The 21,937-nt window shown below is 42.8% G+C and overlaps 1 pseudogene; it reads left to right on the top strand.

Moving 5' to 3' along the window:
* Positions 1–5,209: 5,209 nt before the first annotated feature.
* On the top strand, positions 5,210–5,861 carry LOC102125782 (ADP-ribosylation factor-like protein 2-binding protein; annotated as a pseudogene).
* The last annotated feature ends 16,076 nt before the right edge of the window (positions 5,862–21,937 follow it).

Below are 21,937 nucleotides of genomic sequence, written 5' to 3'. Positions count from 1 at the left end.
CAGGGGTCCCAAAAAACTAGTCCACAGACAAGATGCATCAGGATCACCCACAGCTTACCTTTAAGAAGATACAGATGCCTGGATTTCAACCCTGGGGAATCTGATTGATTGGGAAATTCCAAATGAATTCTAGATGAGAACCACTCATCTAGAGGATGATAAAGTGCCTCAGCCAAGCCTTCTGATAAGTAGGTGTCATTTCTCTCAGTCCAGATTTTAATAACTTTTGGATAGAAGTCAAGGTGAGACTCCAAGTCAATTATGGGTTCCCTCAATGTGCCAATGTAAACCACCAAACTCATTGCTATGGTCTGAATATGTCTCTGAAAATTCATGTGTTGGAAACTTGATCCTCATTGAAGTGGCATTGGGAGGTGGGACCTTTGGGGAGGTGAAATGTTCAGTGCTGTTTGCTATGGTTTGGATGTGGTTTCTTTGTTCCCACCAAAGCTCATATTGAAATTTGATGCCCAGTGTAGTAGTGTTGGGAGACAAGGCCTACTGAGAGATGTCTGAGCTGTGAGGACAATTCATGAATGGCTTAGAGCTGTTCTTGAGGTAGGAAGTGAGTTCTTACTCTTGTGAGAATAAATTAGTTCTCTTAGGAATGGTTTCTGAGAGAGTGAGTTGTTATCAAGCCAGGACATCCCTCAGGTCTTGTCTCCCTCTTCTTCACACATGTTTGCTTCCCCTTTGACCTTCTCCACCATGTTATGATACAGCACAAAAGCCCTCTCCAGAAACCAGGGCCGTGCCCTTGAACTTCTCAACCTGCAGAACCATGAGTTAAATAAACCACCTTCCTTCATAAATTACCCAGACTCAGGGGTGTTCTTTAATAGCAACATAAAACAGACTGAGCCACCGTGATAAAAAAAAAAAAAAAAAAAAAAAAAAAAAAAAAAAAAAGGTTGCTGGAGTGGATTCACTCTCTTCTTCTCTTCTGCTATGTGAGCACACAGCAAGAAGGCCCTCACAAGATGCCAGCACCTTGATCTTGGATTTTCCATCCTCCAGAACTGTGTGGGAAAATTTTCTGTTTTTTATGTTACCCAATCTCAGATAGTCTGTTGTAGCATCACAAATGGACTGAGACACTATCACCTCAAAAAGATTGTGTTCTGAAGAGAAAGTGACTCATCACCCACACTTCCATGTGCCACATGGGCTTGGCCTGAATTCCATCACCTCCATTTATTAGCCACATGGTCCTTAGCTGGGTCAGGGACCTCTCTAACTTTACTTGGCCTAGGGAAATAAAGATGACAAAGTCAGTCTCATACATTTGTTGTAATGGTTAAATAAGAGTAGTGTGAAACTCTTAGCAAAATGCCTGTGTGGTGGAAACATCCAATAAAAGAAGCTTATTGTTGTTTATTATTCCTTTAGGAGATATTTTCTGAGACTGTGCCCCAAGATATCACCCTGCCTGGCTGGAATTGTCAAACTGGCAAGATAAACCATTGAGATGCTCCACAGATCAAAACTGACCACCAAGGTGCAAAACTGTGACACAAATCCAGAAAGTGGGCACTCCCTGGCTACCTCCAACCCTTGGTGAGGGTGTCCTCTACATAGCCCAATTGGGAGATAGGAGGACAGGTGTGCAGAATGCCATGTGTAACTAAGCAGAGAGTGTTGTTACAGAAATGAGTAAGGCTGTGAGAGCAAATGACTCAAAACCCATAAAAATAAACCAGACTCCACATGCAGCACTTAAATGTAACAAGGACTCAGGAGGCCTCCTGGAGAATGGTTCATGTTATTTTTATTTAGTGAGGGTCTTTCAAAATCCTTTATTGGTTAATCCTCCTATTGGCTGGATAGCTCCTTCTTGCAGGATCATAAAGCTAGGTGCAATCTTGAGTGGGTTATTTTGGGACCTTATTATTTGCCTCCAAACACTTTTTTATCTAAACCTGAGTGCCCAAGCTACCCAAGGTGTATATGCAGGGTAATTAATTTCTATGCCTTCCAAAACTGAGCCCACAGCAGGCTGTGGAGAAAGAAGGGAAGCAGAGGGAGAAGAGGGTGCCATTAAAACTCAGAGGTAGCTTGATGGAGGGACTGCATAATCAGCAATAAGCTCAATAAGGGACTCTAGGGAGGCAATGTGACTGCTGTCAATATCAGTTTCATCTCTGCCACTCTATTTGATGGTCTGTGATGCAGTCATTTACAAATGTCTATGGAGAGTTCATAACATAGGAAATGCTTATTTTGCTCTGCCCTGTACATCAGTATAGAAATAATAGCTACACTTGACTGAGCACAAACTTTCTCATTATATACACTCATTAAAGGATATGTATATGTGTGAGTGTGTGTCTGCTACACACACACACATACACACACACACACACACACACACACACACACACACACTCATGGAACTAACACCTTACAGGGTAGGTTTTATTTTCCTGGCCTGAAAGTTGGAAACAGAGACTCAGAGAAGTTAAACCACTTGTCCAAGGTCATCCAGCTACTGTGTGGTGGAAACAGGTTTTAAATCCTGGCCTGCCCAACCCCAAAGCCTGCACTCTCATTTTTGCCAGCTAGCTAGGGTCAACACAAGAGATTCAAAGGAAGTAGACTAGTGTGATTGTATCTGGATCCTGGGAGTTTGGGCACTTTTAAAAACAGTTTTGCATTTTTCCCAAGAAGGACCCTAAAATTTCTTTCATAATGAAGGGCATTAAATCTGTTTTTGTGTATTCCCTTCCCATATGACATTCCAGCAAACACAGGAGCCCTCAAATGGACCTAGCAATGGGCTCTGCTTCCTGCCTGCCATCTCTGAGTTTGTGTCACTGCTCTGTGGTCTGCTGAGAACTGCTCTGCTCACCACACAAGATGGGATTTGACTTGTGCAAACTTTTATTTCCTCTATAGCTGTTCCTTAACTCCAGCCAGGGACCCCTGCTGCCCCACAGCTCCTTAGAGACCATATCAGTTTCCTGTAGCTGCTATAACAAAGTACCACAAGCTGGGTGGCTTAAAACAACAGAAATAATATTCTTTTTCAGGCCAGGCTCAGTGGCTCACACCTGTAATCCCAGCACTTTAGGAGGCCGAGGCAGGTAGATCACCTGAGATCAGGAGTTCAAGACCAGGCTGGCCAACATGGCGAAACTCCATCTCCACTAAAAGACATAAAAATTAGCCAGGCATAATGGTGGGTGCCTGTAATCTCAGCTACTTAGGAGGCAGAGGCAAGGAAAATTGATTCAAGTCAGGAGGTGGAGGTTACAGCGAACTGAGATGGCACCACTGCACTCTGGCCTGGGCAACAGAGCTACATGCTGTCTCAAATTTAAATATATATATATATATATATTCTTTTTTAGCTCTAGAGGCCAGAAATCCAAAAGTCCAAGGTCTTGGCAAAGCCAGCCACCCTCCAGTGACCCTGGGGAAAAATTCTTTCCTTGCCTCATCCAGTTTCTGCTGATTCCAGACATTGCTTGACTTGTGGCTGCCTCACTCCAAGCTCTGCCTTTGACTTCACATGGTCTTATTTTTGTCTCCTCTTCTACCTCTTATAAAGACATTTGTCATTGAATTACAAGTGCCTACTTGGATAATCCAGAATGAGCTCATCTCAGGGTCCTTAATTCTAATACATCTGTAGAGATGCTTTTTCCAAATAAAATCACATTTGCATGTTCTAGGGATTAGGTGGTGAAGATAGTTTTTTGGGAGCCACCATTTAACCACTATGGAAACCATCCCTCTTGCTAGCCCAGGGCTCATAACAAGAGGCAATGGGATGGATGTTGTATTTACATCTTGTGATGTCAGTTTCAGGATCACGTGTTGAGCTCCCCACATCACCACAGCAGAAGAAAACTCTGCTGTCAGACAGAAAAGGGAGGAATTTGTAAGCTCTTCTCTATCTCCTCCCTAACAAAGCACCATCTCTTGCATAACAGGCAATCAATGCATAACATTGATTCTAAGATGAAGCACTGTCCCTTTAAGTTCCTGAGGCCCAAATTCTTGAAATCTCTTTTTAATTTTAAGGTAACCATTAGGGGCTTTGTCGAGGAAGGATGACAGGAGTAATCACCCGAAAACAGATTTCTAGGTAATTTATACTTAGTCAATCCAAACCTAATTCCTGGGTGACCTATACTGTGCCTAAGGAGGCTGAAATAATCATGTATTTACCCTTTACCCTGAAATTAGATGGTACTTACTATGCAATTACCCAGCCACTAAGTGACAATTACCATGTAATTAAATGGTCAGTGGTTACCATATTATTAAATAGCATTGACATGATATTCATTCCACAGAACCTTGTACAGTGGTCACAGAATTAAACTCCCCACCAAGAAATTACAGCCATTCCTGGGAAGATCTGTTCTTTGCTTGGGTGGCTTATCTAGCTGGCAAAAATCCGAGTGCCACATGCCTCAGAGGGAGCCTGGAAATAGTGAACACTGGGCTCAGATATAACATGATCTCTTAGGCACAGGCCTCTCATTAGACCAGAAGAGCATCTCTGAAGCCCAGCTCCAGTCCAAAGCTAGGATATCTGGCCAAATTCCACCATCCTTCTCCAAGAACATGATGTAAAGGAGTAGAAGACATCATGTTCATTCTCTCCTGGATGTGATACCTACCCAGGCGCAAAAGATGCTGGGAGAGCTTGGAGCCCTGAGTAAAGAAAAGTCCTTGGGATGACTGATTCCATCTGGGAGAAATAGTCACCAAATCTTTAATACAAACACAAGCTGCCTCCTTTGTTCCATAAAGACAGGACCTTTATCTGCCTTTTTTTTTTGTCTTATCACCAATACCATTCTTGGCACATTGTAGATGCTCAATAAATATTAGTTGAATGAATTGAATTGATTGTTATGCATCTACTACATGCCAGGCACTCTGAATTGAAACATTTTAAGGACAATGTGAGGTCCTCATGGAGTCTCAGAAAGGCTGAATCACTTGCCCAAGGTTGTAAAACAACCAGGGGGTGGCAGGTGTAAGACTAAATGCGTGACACCCCAACCTCAGCCACATACACTCTCAAACCACCCTGGGAAGTAAACATCTGTGGAAGGCGGTAGGTGCAGAGCAGCCTGGCCAGACATGGAGGCCAGCCCGCATATGGCTGCAGCCCAGGAGCCTGAGTAGGGGGCCGAGTGAGCCATAGACAGAGTAGGAGGCCAATGGCCATCAGCATGGGGTGGGGGATGTGATGACTGTGGCCACAGCAGACACTATAGAGAAAGACAACTTCACACTATCCTTCTCCTCTGCCTCAGTGGCAGAGTTTGATGCTGTGGTTGGATATTTAGAGAACATTATCATGGATAAGTTCCAGTTATTGCAGAGAAATTCCAGGGGACAGTACTACCAAGAGTTTGAAGACATGAAAGAGAATAAACTCACCCACACACCTATTTTTAATGAATGGATTTCTTTGGTAGAAAACTATCTTGAAGAACAGCTGCTGGAGTGGATTCTTGGATTCAATATGGCAGCCTTCATTGCAAGGTTACACACCATGAGGGGTGGATCACACATTCCACATGCTGCTCACATTTACAGATTGTCTAACTTTTAGAAAAATATTTCTGGACTACAATGCAGAAAAAGAAGGCCAGTGACTGGATTTAAGCAGTGGTATAGTGCCAACTTCAATGTACAAATCATCCTCTATGTCAGCCTCCCAAAACAATCTGCAGCATCAGATCCCACCTCCAGACAATGAATGGGATCATGCTAATGTCACCAGCCAGATATGCTCAGAGAAGTTTCAGCCACTGATGACTGAGGAATACATCTTGGAAAGACTGCCTCTTTTCTGCAGCTCTTTCTTAAGTATTCATGTATCAAAACCAAAATAGCCTAATCCTCCAGAACAGCTTCTCCTAAAACACCTTGTTGTGTTCAGTAACCCTAGTACACTTCCCCAAGTGCTCAGAGTAATCCTAGTACTCCTTCCCATCCCAAGTAGGCACTTCCCTCAGGTGCTTCTGGGTCAGAATCCTTTGAGGGCCCCTTTCCCCAGCATACATATTGGCATGTCAACAATGTGGAATAATCCACCATCACAAATTCTTTGACCCAGGCCTTGCATGAACCTTTTTGTGCACTTACAGAGAGAGAGAGATGGAGTCTCACTCTGTTGCCAGACTAGAGTGCAATGGCACAATCTCGGCTCATTGCAACCTCCACCTCCCAGGTTCAAGCGATTCTCCTGCGTCAGCCTCCCAAGTAGCTGGGACTACAGGTGCCTGCCACCACATGCAGCTAATTTTTGTATTTTTAGTGGAGATGGGGTTCCACCATGTTGGCCAAGATGGTCTTGATCTCTCGACCTCGTGATCTGCCTGCCTCGGCCTCCCAAAGTGCTGGGATTACAGGCATGAGCCATGGAGCCCAGCCACAGCTCTTTTTCACATGGGTCAGAGTTTCAGTCCATCAGCTTCAGTGGAGTTTTTTACTATTTTGTAGCAGCATTTATCTAGGGTGGAACTCAAGCCAGCTGACTAGCTTGAGATTTCTGGATCTCCTGTGATCCCAGTTTGTCTTGGCTGTAGGAATCTACGAAGAGAGTGACCCTTTATGTAAAAACTACATGTGAAAAATAAACTCCTAGTCTTACATTTACAGTCCTGTATCACCATGTCTTCTGCTGGTCCTGATGTAGTTCCACTGTTTCCAGAAGACTTTTTTAAGCATTATATTTCTAAAAAATATGTTTTTTTTTTTTGAGACAGAGTCTTGCTCTGCCACCAAGCTGGAGTGAAGTGGCATGATCTCGGCTCACTGCAACCTCTGCCTCCTGGGTTCAAGTGATTCTCCTGCCTCAGTTACCGGAGTAGCTGGGATTACAGGTAGGTGCCACCACGCCCAGCTAATTTTTGTATTTTTTTTTTTAAGTAGAGATGAGGTTTCACCATGTTGGCCAGGATGGTCTTGATCTCTTGATCCACCTGCCTCGGCCTCCCAAAGTGCTGGGATTACAGGCATGAGCCATCGTGCCTGGCCCTAAAAAATATTTTTGTAGATGAAGAATCAGGCTAACCCGGTGAATATGATCTTGCAATTTCCATGATTACCCACTTAAAGATCAAAATATGTGCTGTGTGCTTTTTATAGTTGTTAGTGCTATGAAGGCAAAAATGCCTTCTACGCTGGCATTAATTCCTATTTAACTAGGCACCAATGAATTCATGCTGTGTGCTAGAAATCAGCTAAATCAGTATCCTGTTCTTAGAGCACATTAAATGTGTCTATGCACGTTTGCTGAAAATCCTTTCTGTATAAACCAGTTTAAGTTTTCTGTAGGGTAGGTAGGAACTCTAACTTCCTATTCCTGTCAAAATTCTCTCCTACTGAGATGGTGTTCCACTGGTTGAGCTCTGCATGAGGAGGAAGTTGTAAACAGCTTTATTGGTCATCTGTCTGCTTTATGTGTGATAGACTATTACTTACCAGAAAATATGTATATCACATCTCTAGGAAAAAAGAAAAAACACAGTCGTTCAATTTCAATATGTACTTTTTTTTTTTCAGTAAAAATAAGAATTTGTACTGACTTTTCACTTGGCTATTCTAGTTTCAAAGGATAAGCTACAAACAATGTGTTTTTCTTTACTGCCATGTTGATTGAATGCTTTTGTACTATGAGTAAAATGTGAGGCATTTTGCAAGAACCATTTAAAAAAAGGACTTTGGAAAGCTGATGGCTTTCCCAGGGTGAATCTCTTTGGGGTCTAAGATTTATTTATGTAAAGGAACCATAATAGTTTATGTCAACTGTTATTTACACTTATTAAGATAAATAAAATTAAGCTCAGAGAGATTAAGAGACTAGTCCAAAGTCACACATCTGGTAAATTGCTGAGTTGAACTTGAACTCAGAAGCCATTTGTCTGCTTAGTATAACTAAAGAAAGACAGATCACTTGCCTCAGGCCTTCACATTTTCACCATTAAAATGTTATGTTTGGGGATCAGCATTGTTTCTAAATGTTGATGGTAAAATGTAATGTCTCACTAGCACTCTCTAATACCCTAAATCAAATTACCTAGCCTCCAAAGACAGATTCAGATGAAAAAATGAGACCAGAGAGGAATGGATAAAGTTTGAGGTTGTATAGATGAACACAGTTCTCATCTTAAAGTCAATTCTGATCAGTTGATAGTGGCTGTCTGGAACATGGTATTATGAAGCCTTCTGGGGTTACCTCAGGGTTCAGCAGTATAAAGGATCATGATCAACTAGTGATGTCTGCCATGGACTCTGTTGAGGGAGTAGCAGCATATGAGTCAGGTGTTTACCATCTCTGATAGAGATTGTGGGATTTCCCAAAATAAGGTCAGGCTTGGAAATTGGTAGGGCTGGGAAGAAGACAATGAGTGAGGCTGGAAAACCAGCTAATAAAGTAAGCAGCCAAAGACACTATTTCCCTCAAGTGCATATGCTTGAAGGAGAAAGTGAAAAATAAGGTCTGAGTAAAATGCAAACTACAAGTTAGAAAAGCTTGCTTCTAATCTCAGCTCTGCAGTTAATTATCTTTACATTAATTGACCTCATCACTTCCCCTCTCTAGGTCTTGGTTTCCTCATCTGTAAAATGCAGGTATTTGAATAGCAAATCCCCAAACCACTTCCACAACAAGGATTCCACAAATCTATGGTGCTTGTTACTTTAAGTAAAGAAAAGGGAAAACTATAGGCAGGAGAACTGAGTAAAAGCTGGTCACACTCTTTTTAATTTTCTACTGGAGGAGTATGAGATACAGAAGTAGAAATCAATACTTTCATTTTGACTGTGAGTCTTAGACATGAATTCAACATTCAAGTAGAAATGTCAAGTAGACAATTGAACGTAAGTCTAGAGCTCAAGGGAGAACCCTGTGTAGACAAACTTGGGAGTCATCAGTAAATAGATGAGACTGGATAAGTTCTCCTGGGGAGAGAATGTAACTAGAGAAGAAGAGAGGGCCAAGGGCTGTTTCATCATTTAGAATTTAGACATAAAGGGAGTGTTAAGTGAGGCAAGGCAAGAACAAAGCCACTGTCTTGGAAGCATAGGAAAGAAAGGATTTCAAGGAATGAGTCGTCAGCTCAGCCCAATGCTGAGAAACTGAGTCACATGGGGAAAGAGAATTAGCTTTGGTAAGTTATAGCATTGGTGACCATGATATTTTTAAAAAATGGTTCACAGGAGTGATAGGGACAAAACCTGATCAGAGTAAGAAAAGGAGAGACTGGGAGGTGAGGAGGTGGGGAAAACCATGACCCACAGCCTACTGTACGCTTACAATGTTTTTGTGAGAATCTATGTAAAGAGTCTATCATTGCGCTTGATATGCCAGGCGCTCAAAAATACAAATTTCTGTCCCTTTAATCTACTTGCATTTAATCTGTCTGCCATTTTCCACAGAGATGGCTTTCAGACAACCTGTCAGATTCTAGTATTAAAGGTCTTTTTTCTTGACCTTGGCCCTGGGGGAGCACTGATAGAGCTGTAAGGCTCACCTGTCATCCTTTCACCTCCCATAGTCCTATCGAATAAAGATCTCATCAGGCAGGCCACCGCTAAGGTCAGAATGACACTTCATTCCAGGAGACGAAATTGATCATGTGCAAACAACTCCTAAGAAATCTTGCCAGGGAGGGTACGTGAGAGGTCCATAAATAATGCAATGAAGACTGTCATCCTCAGCCATGAATTCTACTGACCCTCCAATAGGAACTGTATAGTCAATATCCTAGTGCCAACCAAACAAGTGTGGTTACTGATCACTTATGCATCTTGCCCTCCTACAGCAGAGATACTAAGCTATCCATAACTGTGACACTCACATTGGTCAATTCAATTCATCCATTAATTTGTTCAACACATATTTCCAAGCACCCATCTGCAGAGCACAATGCTCCACATTGTAGGATATGCAATGAAGTCTATGACATTGATGCAAAATGTATAAACAAATACCCATTGAGCATCTGCTATGTGCCAGGGCTTTAGGCCCCAGGGTTCAGCAGTGAACAAGACAAGCCAAATTCCCAGCCCTTATGGAGCTTACATACTAGTGGCTATGGGCTCTGAGCTCAGTAATCTTATAAATCAGGTCAGGGAAAGGAAAACACCTAGTGTGAAGAATGAAATACACATAGACCAGAGGAAATAGTTACATGTCCACCTGTCAGTTCAAGTGCCAGGGGCATTAGGGCCCATTCTAGGCACAAACCAAAAGGAGCAAAAGTCTCAAGGTGGACATGAATAAGAATGTCCAAAACATGGAGTTCTATAGACTGAGGAATGATTACGGAGGACCTTCAAATCAGCCTAGACAGTTTGGACTTTGTTGATGGGAACTCATGAAGGGACTCTAAGCATGGAAAGAACATGACAAAAGCAGGGCATGAGGAAAATCTTGAGCTACCATGTGCACAACAAACAAGGGAAGATGAAAGGAAAAAGTGCCTATGTCCTGAATTCCAACTCTAGGCCAGATGCCTTACCTATAGGACCTTGATTTTTCTTCTTCTTAAATTTTTAAATACTATTTTATTTGGAAATATCACGAATTTATTAAAAAGTTGCAAGTAGAGTTTTCTTCTTGAATGACTTAAGTCACAAATTGGAGTCCCCATCACCTCCAAATTCTCTTGTGTTGAATTTTCTATAACAAAGGACATTCTCCCACATCAATAGAATAAAATTATCAAAATCAGGAGCTTAACATTGATCGTTGGCACCACTTAGTCTTCTCCCCAAATTGAAGTTTCATCAGTTGTCCCAACAATATCCTTTAGAGTGAAATGGTCTAGTTCAGAATCAGTCATTGTGTTTAGCTCCCATGTCTCTTTAGACTCCTTCATGACACTGGAACAGTTTCTCAGTCTTTACGGAATCTCACTGGAATCCTTCAACAACCTTACTATGTGGATGCAGTTATTATCCCGCTGTGCAGAAAAAGAAACTAAGGTTCTAAGAGGTTAAGTAATGAGCCAAGGTGCCCCAGTGGCTGAGCTCCAAAGCACGTTTGGTTCCAAAACCCAGCATCTGACATGAACAGGTAAGCATTTAGGACTCATTCCAGGGATGGCAGTGTGAGAAGGAAAAGGAACCAGTCCAAGAACATGGCAATAGAAATGGAGAGAGGAAAGTGGATGTGAGGGACCACGCCGAGGAGCCAACCAGTGATTGGCTTTCTCCAATTGACTCCCACAGCAAAGGTTAAAAGATGACTGAGGTTTTGAGCTTGGGCAGTTGTTGAGGATCGGATGACTGGAAAAGACAGGAAGTAAGCTCTTGTCTAGGCTGCAGACATTTTTGCTTGATGGGAGGTTTCAATTAGCTATTGGAATGGAACCTCTCCATGGGGAGCGGACCACTGTAGGAAGATCTTCATCTCAGAAGCGAGGAGAACCTCTTGTTGAAAGCTGAGGGCATCCCCCAGTACTGTAATGCCATTTCATCTGCTTTCTGCAGATAAACCTTTTTGAAAATGTCATCTGCAGGTAACTTCTTTTAAAAATGCAATTACCATTTGGAGGGGTAATTTATTAAATCTGTGTAAACTTATTTTAAATTAGTTTAAATCATCAGTTGCCTACATGATAAGAACTTTAAAACATTGTGAGAGCTTTAGTCACTGGGGAGATTGTGGAAAAAGGACCCTGAAACTGAGAGGAAAGAGTTTTACTCTCAGGAAAGAAAGAGGCACCAGGTAAAGACACCAACTTCCCAGGGTGGCCAAGCCAGAGAAGCAAGCAATACCAAAGGAGCCTCTACTATGTGCCTGGCATAGTACTCCAGGCTTTGCTCTCAGTGTCTCATCTGCCAACCCTCATCAGGTCAGCGGTACTGTTCACATTTCAGAGATGAAGAAAATAGGGCTCAAAGAGGTGAAACACCTTGTCCAAGCTCTATCTTCCTGACATGGTTGTGATGGAGCTAGGATTCAAACCCAGGGCTCTTTAATCCCAAAGCCCAGGCTGTCTACCAGGCTACCTGCCTCCAAGACCCCTGGAGACTCAGCACTATTGGGTAGATTAAGCTTATGGCTGAATTTGACCACAAGAGGCCAGAAGGGTTCAACTGTGGCTTGTAGTTCTACTTAGAAAAGGACCTGGCTGGTGTGAGGGGAGCATTGGCAGAGCAGGGGGATGGGCCATAAACAGCTTGCTGGTCTCAGGCCATCTCTCTTCTTGCCCTCTAAGAGCTTGTAGATTGGACTGGAGCAAGTGGCAGAAACTTCCCACTTCCCAGTTCCCCTCACACGTACACTGAATGGGTAAAGTGGTCCTGCACATCACACAGGTGCTGGAAGAAATGAAGACATGCACTCAGAGGTAGCAGAACCCAGGGGCAAATCATATCAGCCATATGGGTTTACGTCTTCGTGAGACCTGCTGAACCCAAACCCAAGAATGTGCTGGATCAAAGAACTATCTGTGTGTTAATTAAATGACAGGCAATCTCACCTAGAGATCTGAGTTATTTCAGTGATCACTTGCCTTTGGACAACACTTACCTCCCTCTGCCCCAAGTCACCACACCCTCTTTTTTATTAGGCCAGCTTCCCTCCGAGGGCCCAAGACTTTATGGATCATCATCAGGCATGATGGAGTACAACAGAAAAGACAGACTTTGGTTCTGAAATCCCTAGTGGGTCACCTTGGACTTTATTCTTCATCTCTAAAATGCAGTAACAGTAAAGATACTAGCGTACAGTTTTATTTTATTAAATGAGATACCATCTACTACTAAGCATTTAGTACAGACCCTAGCCCTAAGTAAGTGCACAATTAGTTACTGTCAATTAAAAAAAAAAAAAGAAAAGAAAGAAAAAAAAAGAAAAACCAACTCTGAACTTGGGCAAGGGCAGACCTTATTTGAAAGGATTATTTCAAGAGGAGGGTATGAGACTATTGCAATAGGGGGACAAGGACTGCTGAAAAAAGGGGACGGAGGGGAATGCTCCAACCATGAGATCTGCAAATGCCTCAAGGGTTGGGAAGAAAGGGGCTTTTCTTTTTAAGGAGGAGTCAACAAGGTTAGGAAGAAGCTGGTGTGGGGAAGTAGGATGGACAAGAGGCACAGATGGGGGTATTCTGATCTGACAGTAGATCAGAGACAAAAAGGGAAAGAGGAGTTCTTTAATCTTTACTATTTTCTAGGACCACAGGGCTAGGGTGAAATTCAGCCTCACTACAGTGAAAGCTTGTTTAAACTCTGCAAGCCTCTGTTTCTTCCTCTGTAAAATGGGGGTAGTAATAGCTACTTCCCAGGACTGCTGTGCAGATTAAATGAGACAAGATACACCACATGCTGACCAGGACTCCTGGGCACAGTGAAACTAAATATTGTTGCTTTTTTTAATGTTGCATATCTACCATGTATCAAGCACTGTGCTCAGCATTGTAACAAATAATAAAATATGTTGAGAAGATTTTGGGATGAGGAAGCAGGAAAGGCCTGGGACAGGTGCGGTGGCTCACAGATAGCTTCTACACCTTCCTTACCGCCCTTTTCTAGGGAATGAGAGAGACACAAGTTTGATGATCTCCATTAACCCTGGGCTTCACAATTCTAAATCACAGGCAGTCTGAAATGAACACAGCATGGTATCCAGGAGATTCCCCCAAGCAGCAGTTTCATTAGTCTTCCTAGATGCAGAATACTGGCACTGTACTGATTCTGCTTTCTTACCTGGGCTGGGTGCATGCTGAGCCCACCTTTTCTACAGATGGCGATGGCTAAGCAGGGCCATGCTCTCCATGTGAACCCAGCTTAGGACCAGCGACCTCAGACACCCCCTCTGAAACCCTCAGTCAGCTAGACATCTCCTTCTGGGACAAGGCAGAACTTGCCCTGTGAGTGCTGGTATAAATATAGTTCCCTCTGGGCAGCCAGCCTGAGCCACGCCAACTGGTTTTCCATTGCCACCCGCTCTTCACATGCTACTTGGTTTCACTACTCGGAGCTGCTCAGCCACTCAGGGTTCAGTATTCAAGAGCTCTGGGAAGCATGGCCAACTTATATTTTGATGATTTTCTTTCTGCCATCTCAGCACTGTAGACACCCTCCTTTCTGAGTGCCAGGAAAATGCAGCTGGACCTGATCCGTGTTGCACCATGAATACCTTGGTATATTTCACTTGGTATTCAGCTCCCACTAGACCTGAAATATACAAAAACCTGAAGCTTTTTCGCGGAAATCACAGGAAAACATGCTTTTGGGATGCTTCTCTGGTGCCTTTTTACTATGGAAAATGGGACTTAAACCGAAAACGGCAATTAATACAAAAAAGGCCATTTTCTGTAACCTGATGAAGGCCCCACATCTGATCCACATTTGGCCTGTAAACACATTTATCAGGTCAACACACAATTGCCTACACATTTTAATTGGTCGACATTTTTTAAACCTGGAGATTTTACCTAAAAGTCAAGATTTCTGGCTTTCCTTGAAGAAAAAAAAAATCAGATATAAGAACCCTTGGGCCCATATTTCTACACAGCAGAATTGACTGGAGCTAAGCTGCAGCTGCTCCCATTACAGGGCATCACTCTCCAGCTGACCACTGTCCCCAGATCTCATTCATTGATGGATCAAAGTTATCGAGCACCTGCAATGGCCCAGACTGTCCCAGATCCTGCTGCTACAATGGTGAACAAAGGAGAGGAGTCCCCCGCTATCTCAGAAGGTGCATGCTAACATCTCCCTTGTTTCCTGACACTGAGGTAGATGGCAGCTGGCAATCATCATCACACTTGTGCCTTTGGTTTCCTTTTAGTTGAGTAAAGAGAACAATATTGCTCAAACAGGCGCCACATCACTCTTGCGTTAATAATGGGCCCCTGTAGATGTTTGCATGGTAACATCAACTCTAATCTTTATCTGTCCAACCCAATAAAGTGAAAACGCTGGAAAGGGTAGGAATGTAACATGCATTTTTGTATTTTCAGTGTTTATGTTAGTGTCTGCCATAAGTAGTTTTTTTGTTTGTTTGTTTGTTTGATTTGAAACAAGGTCTTGCTCTGTTGCCGAGGCTGGAGTGCAGTGGCACACTCTTGGCTCACTGCAACCTCTGTCTCCTGGGCTCAAGTGATCCTCCCACCTCAGCCTCCCAAGCAGCTGGGACTACAGGCACGCACCACTACACCTGGTTAACTTTTTGTTTGAGATGGGTTTCACCATGTAGCCCAGGCTGGTCTTGAACTCTTGGGCTCAAGCTATCTGCCCAAGTTGGCCATTCAAAGTGTTGGGATTGCAGGCATGAGCCACCCGCACCTAGCCAAGTATAGTCTTAGCAAATAGAAATATTGATATAGAAAGATGTACATGAGGAGTTGGTATAATCAAAAGAATTAAAAGGAGAACTTGGAGTGTGTATAGGGGATCTTGGTTCAACTAAGGAAAAGTGACCCCAGGTTGCCTTGAGCTGCAGTTACGTTGACATCTTTCCATGTCTGACCAAGCATAACTACCAAAGCTGTTTCTTCTTTGGTGCCTGTCTCAATTATGAGTCCTCTGTTGATGTACCACCCTAGATCATGGCTATTACAGGTCTTAAGTTTAGAAAACAGGATATGAGGATTCACCTGCTGCTGAGCAGCATCCGCAGGAGGTGTGGAATGAGCCTTTGAGTCAGACAAACCCCTTGATGCACACTAGATAACCCCAAGGTGTCAGGACAATAGACCACCATGCTACCTCTTCCACCAGTAGTTTAATTAGTGCAAGTCTCCCCAACAGGACTGACACCTAGTCATCCTAGATGGCAAAATTTAAATGGTAATGACCAAAAGATAATGACTCAGGGCAGAGGAGCAAATGCTGAACACGAGGCAGGACCCTGCAACCTGGGTTCCAATAATGAACAGGAGGTGGGGCATCCAGGGGATGGAAGCAGTAAGTCAGCTCTGCAAACTGAGAAAGCCAAGAGCAGCAAGTGCAGCCTCACTTCATTCATCCCATCCCATCCCTGGAAGGCAGCAATGCTCTTCAGGGCACTAGAGGCTCCCAAATGTTCTAGACAGAAGGACCTCACTCAGCTCCAGATGGACCTGGTTGGCTTCTTTGATAAGTCACTTAGCACTGGGCCAGGGCACTCTTAGCCAACAGAGTGGCAGAAAAGATACAAGACCAATAAAAGGACCACTTGTAAAGCCATCTGGTCACCTGCCTGAGTCACTGCTGCCCCTCTTCATTCTATCATTACATCTTACTGCTTTACACAAGAAACAGGCAAGGATAGGGGAAAGGGAAACAAAGCAGTCCAGCTGAATTCTTTCTGGAAAGGGTAGGAGTATGTCAGTATCTGCCATAAGTAGAGCCTTTTTTTTCTGAGACAAGGTCTCACTCTGTCACCCAGGCTGGAGTTCAGTGACTCAATTTCAGCTCACTGCAACCTCACCCCCTGGGCTCAAGCAATTCTCCCACTTCAACCTCCCAAGTAGTGGAAATACAGGTGCATGCCACCACACCTGGCTAATTTTGTAGAGATAGGATTTCCTCTTAGCCCTCTGAGTGAATTTCCTCATTAACCCTCTCTCCAAACCAATGAAGAAGATGCTTTTTTCCTCTCCACTTTAGACAGGCAAAGATTAAAACTTGGAGGAGTTTAGCAACTCACCCCAGGTCACACAGCCAGTAAGGGGAAGGGATTTGAAATCAGGTTGATCGAATTCCAGAGGTTAAGCTCTTTACCACCAGACTAGCCTCAAACATGACAATGTCTGATCTCTGAACCACTCCAGCAACTATTTTGGTGGGTGAAGTCTACAAACATTAGTCAAAATTAGGCTTAAAGAGTTTCGGTGAGTTCACACTTTCTTGTGATCCCTCCCCCTCCCACGAACTCCCATCATAACAGATAGAGAGGGGATAAAATCTGCTTAGAGCTTTCCAAGGAAATCCAAAAGCTGCCTCCCTCTCCTGGGCTCTTCTAATGCCCCTTAATCCCAGGAGATAATCAGAGCACCAGAGGATGAAATATTGAATTCCAAGGAGGCAGTGCCAAACTCCCAAGGCAGAGGAAGACCGTGAAGGCTCTTGGAGCTGGAGGCAGTTAACCAAGGCCACATCATCAAGCTCAGGGCATAGAGGCTGCTTAACTGGGCCCTCATCTCTCTACACACTTCTGCCCTCACAGCCAGTTCCATGGTTTAAAATACCAGCTGACCACACTAGGATTCTGTGCTCCAGACCCACATATGCAAAGTGGGTGGTCTACTGTGATATGGTTTGGCTGTGTCCCCACCCAATCTCATCTTGAACTGTAGCTCCCACAATTCCCACGTGTTGTGGGAGGGGCCCAGTAGGAAGTAATTGAATCACGGGGGTGGGTCTTTCCCATGCTGCTCTTGTGCTAGTGAATAAGTCTTATGAGATCTGATGGTTTTACAAGGGGGAGTTTCCCTGCATAAGTTTTCTGTCTTGTCTGCCACCATGTAAGACATGTCTTTCGCCTTCCACCATAATTGTGAGGCCTCCCCAGCCTCATGAAACTGTGAGTCCATTAAACCTCTTTTTCTTTATGAATTATCCAGTCTCAGGTATGTCTTCATCAGCAACATGAAAACGGATGAATATAACCTAGCAACTTAACGTGATGTTTTCTGGACAGAAATCTTAGATTCCCCAACCAAAACCTGTCCCTGCTCCCCTGATTCTCCCCATCAATAAATAGCACTACTGTCTACACAGGTACTAAAACTACAGTCCTGGGACTCAATCTTTTCATTAGCTATTTTTTTAAAAGTTCAATACATATAAAAATAGACAGAATAGGACAGTGAACCCCTGTGACTCAACTTCAACAATGATCAACTCCTGGCCACTCCTATTTCATCTAGGCATCCCCTCCCCTTCCTCCCTCCTGGATTATTTTGAAGTAAATCCTACATCTCAAAGTTGATCAGTAGACCCCTAGGGATCCCCAAGATACTTTCAGGGAAACTTCCAGGTCAAGTCTATTTTTATTCTATTACTAAGACATCATTTGCCTTTTTCACTGTATTGACACACTAACAGCGCATAAGCCACAGTGGGTAAGTGGCTGGTGCCTTAGCTCTGGCTAGGACAGCATGGCAGCACTGTGGTCTCCACTACCACTCACTCACATTGAAATAAACACCAGTGTGCCAGATGCAGTGGCTAATCCCAGCACTTTGGGAGGCTGGGGCGGGTGGATCACCTTAGCTCAGGAGTTCAAGACCAGCCTGGACAACATAGTGAAACCCCATCTCTACTAACAATACAAAGATTAGCCAGGCATGGTGGTGGGCACCTGTAATCTCAGCTGCTCTGGAGGCTGAGGCAGGAGAATCACTTAAACCTGGGAGGCAGAGGTTGCAGGGAGCCGAGATCGCGCCTCTGCACTCCAGCCTGGGCAACAGAGCAAGACTCCATCTCAAATAAATAAATAAATAATAAACACCAGTGCCCCCTTAGGATGTGCTTGATAAAGCAGTAATAATTAATTTTGTCAAATCTCAACTTTCGGGTACACATCTTAATACTGCGAGCAACCAAGTGAAAGTATGCATAAAGTGCTTTATACTGCATGCCAAATATAATAGTTGCCTCCTGGAAAAGCACTTGTACAAATGTTTGAGTGACAAGCTAGCCTAGTTGATTTTTTTCATGGAACATTATTTTTACTTGAAAGTTCCACTAAAAAATTCTGGTTATACAGACTCAGGTATTTGGCATATATTTTCTCAAAAATGAATAAAGTAAGACTGTCATTTCAAGGAAAACAGCTGACAGCATTTGTTGCCAATGATACACTTCAAATTTTAAAGTAAAATGTAGAATTTGGGGAAAATTATGTCTGCCACCATGGGTTTGACAGCTTCTCAACACTTAAAAATTTTTCTGACAATATCAGTGATGAAATTAACAAGTGTAATATTTTATATTATATAATGAAATCTGTCAAGATTTGGAAGATGTGACTATTTAATAAACTAATATTTACAGGCCAGGCACAGTGGCTCATGCCTATAATTTAAGCACTTTGGGACGCCAAGATGGGAGGATCACTTGAGCCCAGGAATTTGAGACCAGCCTGGGCAACAAAGTGAAATCCTGTCTCAACAAAAAATACAAAAATTAGCTGCACATGGTAGTGCACACCTATATTCCCAGCTACTCAGGAAGTTGAGCTGGGAGGATTGCTTAAGCCAGGGAAATCGAGGTTGCAGTGAGCCAAAATCATACCACTGCTCTCTAGCCTGGACAACAGAGAAAGACCCTGTCTCAAAAAAAAAAAAAAAAAACCCAAAACTAATATTTACAAATGACCAATGAATGATAATACAAAATCATGCATGTGTAAAAGATTCATTTAAAGCATAAGATAGACCAATGGATTATAATGGAATGGAGTACAAAAGTTTGACTACAGATAAAAACTACCACTTATCAAGTTTTGATGCAATATCAAAGAAGAATAACCACAGTTACGCGAAAAAGGCCATTAAAATACTCCTGCCTTTACCAAGTATTATTTGTATGAAGCCAAATTTTGTACACTCCAATCAAAACAACATATTGCAAATGATTAAATTTGGAAGCCAATATGTGAATCTAGCCATCTTCCATTAAGCCAGAATATCAAAGATAATTGCAAAAATATAAAACAATAGCACCCTTCTCATCAATTTCTTTAAAAATGTAGTTGTCTTTAAAAACACGTCATTTGTTATAAATAAATGTATTTAAATTTTTTGTTTTAATTTCTAATATGGTAAATATCAGTAACTACAACTCATATTTTAAAATGCCCTTTGACTTCAGTGTCATGCAATATATTCATGTAACAAAGCTGCACTTGTACCCCCTGAATCTAAAATAAAAATTGAAATTATAAAAATATATGTAAACGAAATAAAATAATGCTCTTTGGGTTCTTCAATAATTTTTTAGTACATAGATGTCTCGAGACCAAAACATTTGAGAACTGCTGCTTTATACTGTCAATATTTCAGTTTGTATCTCTTAAAGATAAAGAGCCTGTTTTTAAAAAAAATCACAATCTCACTCTTAAAAGTAACAGCTGGCAGCAAAGCTGTTGAACAGAATTTAGCATTGAAACAGAATCCACATCTTGCAAAATGTACCCTGACTCAGAGAGAGGAGCTGTGCTAGACTAAGCCATGAAGCACATCAGACTATCTAAAACAAAAATTCTTTTTATACCAGTTCATTCAAACCCATATGTTCCAAGTAGAGCAGACAAACTGACCTTACTGACAAATTAACAGAGCTATATACAGATTCTAAAGTCCTAAAGACCACTCACTATTGCAGCAGCTTCCAAGATAACAGAATTCTGGTCAATTCCTACCAAGACTATCTATAGCTAACTCCGGCCCTCAGAACCTTATAAACAGCCATTCTGTGACTCCACTGAGATACCACGGTTCCCCACAATGTACACGCTCCCTTGCTGCAGCAAATAAGAAGCCCAACTTTTTTCTTCTTTACTACAGCTGTATTCTGGTGTGATCTATACCTCAGGGGAACTGATAATCCCAAATTCAAGCCATTATCTTCTCCTGGCCAAACCACTGCAGCAGCCTCCTGCCTGTTCTCCCTGTTCTTCTCACAACTGCTGCATAACAATTATCCTCACACTTAGCAGCTTACAATTATTTATTATTTATTACTACAATTTGCTCATGATTCTGTAGATCAGTAATTTGGAAAGGATACCAGTGTCTGTTTTCTGATGTCTGGAGCCTCAGATGGGAAGCCTCAAAAGCTGAGGGTGTCTTGATGGCTGGAAACTAGACTCATCTAAAAGCTTATGCACTCATGTCTGGCACCTGGGTCGGGAGAACAAAAAGTCTGGGGCTGCCAACTGGAAAACCTACATGAGGCCCCTCCATGTGGCTTTGAGTCCTCACAGCATGGCAGCCTGGGGGAGAAGGGAGGGTTGGACTTCTTCCATGACATCCCAGGGCTCTGAGCACAGGTCCCCATGTGGAAACCGCCACTGTTTTTTATAACCTCACACAGCATCATTTCCAGTGCATCCTGTCCATTACAAGTAAGTCAGAAGGCTAAGTTCAAGGGGACATCAATTAGACTTCATCTCTTGATAGAACTCTTGAAGGTTCAAGACTATGTGGGATGGAAGATGTTCTTTGTGGCCATCTTTGGAAAACATAATCTAGCCCAAATTCTTTTAGTTTTGTTTATCAACTACCTGATATTCAGTGGACAAAGTGTTACTTCTAAAATTAGCAAAGCCGTGTCACAGCCTTGCTGGGAATCCTTCAAAGATTTCTCATCACACTTGAAGAAATTCAGGCATTTTACTACAGCCCAGTGGGCCCTGCATATCCTTGTTCCTCCCTACGTATTTCCCACCAGCCGCTCCTGCTCCCTCCAGCTGCAATGTTTCTCCCCAGCTCAGAAACCTGGATCCTCATCCCTCAAGGTTCAGCTACAAAGGGAACTTCCTCTAAGAGGTCCTCCCCAATAATGCCCTGAAAAGTAGCCCCAGAACCCAGAGTTAAACTAAGTGATTGACTGAGGGCAAGATAAATAACAGACATAGTTGCTGCAGAATTCAGAATTCTCCAAGCAACTTTCAAATTTTGCCCTATGAAACATTAGTTTAGCCCAATGTTGAACTATTATTTTAAAATATGAATTCATAGCAAATCTCCAAGAACTTGAGTAAAACAAAGTTGTAGAGTTTTTGTTTTTTTGTTTTTTGTTTTTTGTTTTTTGAGATGGAGTCTCACTCTGTTACCCAGGCTGGAGTGCAGTGGCACAATCTTGGCTCACTGCAACCTCCGCCTCCCAGGTTCAAGCGATTCTCCTGCCTCAGCCTCCCAAGTAGCTGGGATTATGGGCGCCTGCCACCACACCCAGCTAATTTTTGTATTTTTGGTAGAGACAGTTTCACCATGTTGGCCAGGCTGGTTTTGAA

Source organism: Macaca fascicularis, chromosome 7 (genome assembly GCF_037993035.2).
Source record: "Macaca fascicularis isolate 582-1 chromosome 7, T2T-MFA8v1.1".
Classification (NCBI taxonomy): domain Eukaryota; kingdom Metazoa; phylum Chordata; class Mammalia; order Primates; family Cercopithecidae; genus Macaca; species Macaca fascicularis.
This window is presented reverse-complemented; position numbering and strand designations above follow the sequence as displayed.